The sequence below is a fragment of the Pituophis catenifer genome, unplaced genomic scaffold (assembly GCF_029215685.1).
Source record: "Pituophis catenifer annectens isolate HBS135680 unplaced genomic scaffold, rPitCat1.0.hap2 SCAF_9, whole genome shotgun sequence".
Classification (NCBI taxonomy): Eukaryota; Metazoa; Chordata; class Lepidosauria; order Squamata; family Colubridae; genus Pituophis; species Pituophis catenifer.
The window spans coordinates 11,208,829-11,213,965 of NW_027256889.1; positions in this window are offsets into that span (position 1 = coordinate 11,208,829).

Sequence of the window (5,137 nt, forward strand, 5' to 3'; positions counted from 1 at the left end):
AAAGCATCTCACGGGGATAGTTGCGTGATCTTAAAAGGATTGGATTAGCCAGTTTTATACTATGCACAGGGGACAAATTGCCTTCCAGCTAATTCAATCTCAGTTTCAGTTGACTTGCTGGTTAATTTGATCAAGAGACACAGAGCTAGCCATTTGCATTCCCAGTATCAAGGTTTTGCTGCACGTTTGGATCCATTGGGCCATAATTTATAGTAATATCTTAGTACAAGTGGGGAAAAAACAAACCCCGGTGTCTCATTTCTGGACTTCATTGAGGGCTCATCCGTTTCATAAGTAATAGTCTCTGTCAATTGTTGGGATTATCTTTGAAAGTGACAACACTGGAGGTTTACGGTATTACTGTTTAAAAGCTGCAGAGTTTTTACAAAACCAGAGCTCAGTTTCTGAAATGTCCTAACCAGGGAAGATAATGAGATGCCAGCAGAACTGCAGTGGAGTGGAGGAGGCGGGAGTTTATCCAGAACTTTTAATATCAGCGTTGTTAATAAATGGGTTTTTAAAAAGCCAAGAGGACCCCAAGATTGCAAAAAGAATGTGGTTTTGGTTGCATGGCTATGACCGCGATGTTGACTTTTTTTTTGACAACGCTCTCCAAAAATGCCTCCAAATGGCAGTTGGTTGTTGAAGCATCTTTTTGATACCAGCTTCCTCCCTCGTGAACAGGCATCGATGTGAAGGCTCTCCCTGACAGGCAATTTAACAGAGAAAATCTATTGGTTAGGAGATTCCTCAGAGCGGAAAGGGTTTGGATCTCTGAAATCCTTCTAGAATGGTATAAGATTCTGCTTAAGGTAGTTCCGGCTGACAATTGAAATGCTTAGAAACGGCATGTCAGCTGGAATTGTCAGGCCTCAGGAAACCAAGCAGGTGGAACAGTTTCCTTTCTTGTTCCTCACCTGTAAACCGAAATCTTGCCAAAATAAAGCAACTTATTTGCTTCGCTCTAGATATTATTATTATTTATTAAATTAATTGACCACTCAACTTACCACTCGGTAACTCTAGGTGGTTTACAATATTAAATATTGTATGCTCTGAGAATTCTTGGGAGGACCCTTTCCCCCCAACCAAGCTATCAAAGTTTCATGACTACTTTGTCCTCTGGAATGAAGCCCCTCCTTTAAAACAAAACGTTAAGTTATATTCAGGGGGCAGATTACTAGGAAATCCCAGGCTGTAGATCAGGGGTGTTAAACTCAAGGCCCGCGGCCCAGATCTGGCCCAAAAGGCTGTCCTCCGTTTTCACTAGCAAAGAGGGTTGCAGGAGGCTATCACAGCCGAAAATGGAGCTTGGGAGCCTGTTTTCGCTGGCAGAGCAATCGGGCCACCTCAGGGACCCCGACACGTTGAGCTGGCCATATCCACCCTGGCCATGCCACCACCACCCTGCCCCCCCCCCCAAGGTCAAACACAACCCTGATGTGGCCCTCAATGAAATCAAGTTTGATACCCCTGATGCAGATTAACTTTGAAAGATGTTTTCAGAAATCCTGGAAGATCGATGGCTAACCATTTCTGGTATGAAAAACCAACAACATGGATACTTTCACGTAGTTACTGAAAGTAATATTCAGTTCTCTCTTTATCTTGTCATGGGCCATCACCACAGTCTCTGGAAATGGCAAATAACTAAGGAAAAGGGGAAATGTTTGGCGTCCCTTGAATGATGTGCCAATGTTTAAGAACAAACAGGTTTCACAATCAGTTTTTCTCCCAAAGACCCTCAATGTCACAGTAAAACTTGAATCCTGATAGGGCAAGTATTTCAATCTTCTGGCATTGAGCCAAATGACAGCTGTCTAGGGATGACACTTACTTTGGTGGTTGAGCTCTTTTGAGTCCAGATGTAACCATGTTTCATGGATTCATTCTGACATCTAGTGGTCACATCCTCTATTTGCACACTTGTGTTGCACATCCATTATTTGCACAGAAAAGCAATGGCAGATTACTTCTGCCAAGAAAAATACACTGGATAGATGTGCCCATAAAATCACCAGTAAATAAAGCCTTTATCTTACAGGAGAATGCCATAAACCTGATTCACACATCATGCTAAATTATAATGTGAATTTTGGTTTTAGCTCAATTCAGCATGTTATGTGAATGTAGGCACTGCGGTTTATAAATCAGGGTTTATGCTTAGTGTGTTGTATGAATCCAGACAATTGTGATTTCTTAAAAAAATCAAGATTAGGCACATAATAGCTTAGTGAGGTATAAAAACCAACCCACCCACCCACTATTCTCTGCCTGAGTCCCAGCTGATCGGGAGGAAATGGGAATTTTGCAGTATCCTTCCCCTGGAGTGGGGTGGGAATGGAGATTTTACAGTATCCTTCCCCAGCCACGCCCACCAAGCCACGCCCACCAAGCCATGCCATGCCCACCAAGCCACACCCACAGAACCGGTAGTAAAAAATTTTGAAACCCACCACTAATTTACTCCAGGGGTGGATTCTAACCGGCTTTACTACCGGTTCTCTTTGTGCGCGCGCTTCACGCACAATCGCCTCTTCGGTTGCGTGCTTCGCGCTTTGCTCAAGCGCGTTGTGAATCTGCCCAGCTGAAGTGTGGCAATCCGTGGATTGCCGCACCTCTCAGCTGGGCGAAAAAAGAAGAAATATAAGGTCGGAATAACGCAGGGGCGGGCGGGAGGGCCCAGCTCCTGAAGAAAAAGAACCGGTTCGGTGACAAAATAGCGTCACCGCTACCGGCTCGGCCGAACCGGGCCGAACCGGGAGCAACCTACCACTGATCCACTCCAATAACTTTTGCCTTCCTATTATATGGCCAAATATTCCAGGTTTACCTTTATTATTCCTGCATCCAAAACCAGTCTGATTTCACCTCATCTCTTTTTGAATGAGTTCTCTTTTTTGAATCCTCTCAACCATCGTCTCTGGCGCCACAATTCAAAGGAGATTTTCAATCATCCAGGTCATGGTTGTCCCAAAGGTGCTTTTTCAAAAGGCAAAGATGATGACTGCAAGGAATATAAATCCTTCCATTACCCAATATTCCATCAGAACTGAAGAAGCTTCTTGGATGAGAAGCAAAACATTTTAAAGGAAAAACAATAAGTCCAGTTGCCTTTTGAAAAAGCACTTTTAGGATAATTGGAAGATATCTATTTTTCTGTGTTCAGCCTTTCTGTTGTCCAGTATTCACAGTCATCTGTTACAACTGGCAAAGCCATGATCTTAACAATACACTTCTTTGTTGTCATTGTGATGTCTTCAATATTTTGTCTAGATCTGTCATAGTAACAGGCATCACTGTATTTCATGGCTACAGTTACCATCCCTGTGAATTTTTGAGCCTAGAAACATGAAACCTGTCCATTTTTAAATTTGCTCAAACATCAGGTAAGGTTGGCACTACTTATCAAGATTTTAGGATTTTTATTAATACTAATCTCAATAGAGCTTTTGTCTTCATTTTCTTTCTACCAGTACATGTGTCGGTATTTTTCTTCTTCTTTAATAATGTCACAACTTTCGATCCATAATTCTTCAAGCGATCAAATCTAATCCATTATTTTTTTCTTTCCCCCTCACTTAGAAAATCTATGAAAGCTGCAGAGCTTTCAGTTGATTATGTACTATAAAGTCATTTTTGATTCCTAGGAACAACTTAGATCAGTGTTTCTCGACCTTGCAAACCTGTGGACTTCAACTCCCAGAATTCCCCAGGCAACTGTGTAGGGTGGGTGATTCTGGGAGTTGAAGTCCACACGTTTTAAAGTTGCCAAGGTTGAGAAACATTGATTTAGATGGATTTTCTCCATGGTGGTCTGATCCTAACATGGTCCTTCAGTTCTTCCAAGGGTGGATCCATCACCACTGTAACTGAGATCATCCATTTTACTGCTTGTCATCCTCTTCTTGTCTTTCCCTCCAGCTTTCCCAGTGTTAGAGTCTTTCTCAGGGAGCTAAGTCTTTGCATAATATGTCTGAAGTCGGATAGTTTGAGTGTAGTCATTATTGCCTAAAGTTATTATATAAATCCAACTTTCGTTCCATAGACTGTGTTGAATATAGTTATATAGATGATAGATATAGAGAGGTTTAAATTCACCGTGAGAGCTCACCAGTGCAAAAAGGCAGTGCTATACTGCAGGGCAGTGGTGAAATCCAATTTTTTTTACTACCGGTTCTATGGGCGTGGCTTGGTGGGTGTGGAAGGGGAAGGATATTGCAAAATCTCCATTCCCACCCCACTCCAGGGGAAGGATACTGCAAAATCCCCAGTCCCTCCCCACTCCTGGGAGAAGGATATTGCAAAATCTCCATTCCCACTCCACTCTGAGGCCAGCCAGAGGTGGTATTTGCCGGTTCTCTGAACTGCTCAAAATTTCTGCTACCGGTTCTCCAGAACCTGTCAGTACCTGCTGGATTTCACCCCTGCTGCAGGGGTTTCCAACCTTACCAACTTTAGGATTTGTAACTCGGATTTGGTTGAACAGAGTATCCCAAACACAACACCTTGCCAATGAGTTGGGACTACAGCTCCCATAATTCCTAGCCAGCATGGCCCATGCAACAAGCCACTTTTAGGAACAGCTTCTTCCCAATCTCTAAAGCAGGGGTCTCCAACCTTGGCAACTTTAAGACTTGTGGACTTCAACTCCCAGAATTCCTTTGCTGGCTGAGGAATTCTGGGAGTTGAAGTCCACAAGTTTTAAAATTGCCAAGGTTGGAGACCCCTGCTATACTGGACATCAAATGCACTATCCCCTCCCTGTCACCTTCGCTCATTCATTCTGCTGCGGTCAATCTCGGACTCCCGGAGACACGCCCCCCCCTCATCCCGCCCCCTTCTGAAATCCCAGCCTATAGAAAAAGAACTTTGAGAAGAAGGCGGACCAACCGCGCTCTCCAGGTTAGCGCAGGCGTATACCCAACCAAAAAAAAAAACAACAACTAATATAAAATGCGTTTCCATCGCGCCCGCCCGCATTCCTTGCCCGCCTCTGGCTCCGCCCTTCTCTTTCCCCCCCGCCCCACTTTCCGCTTATGTTTTAAGCGCGCGCGCGCGCCGGCTCCATGCGTTCGTAGTCTGGTTTTCGTCCCGGCCTCGCAAAGATTCTTCTCCAGACGCGGACGGGCTCTTT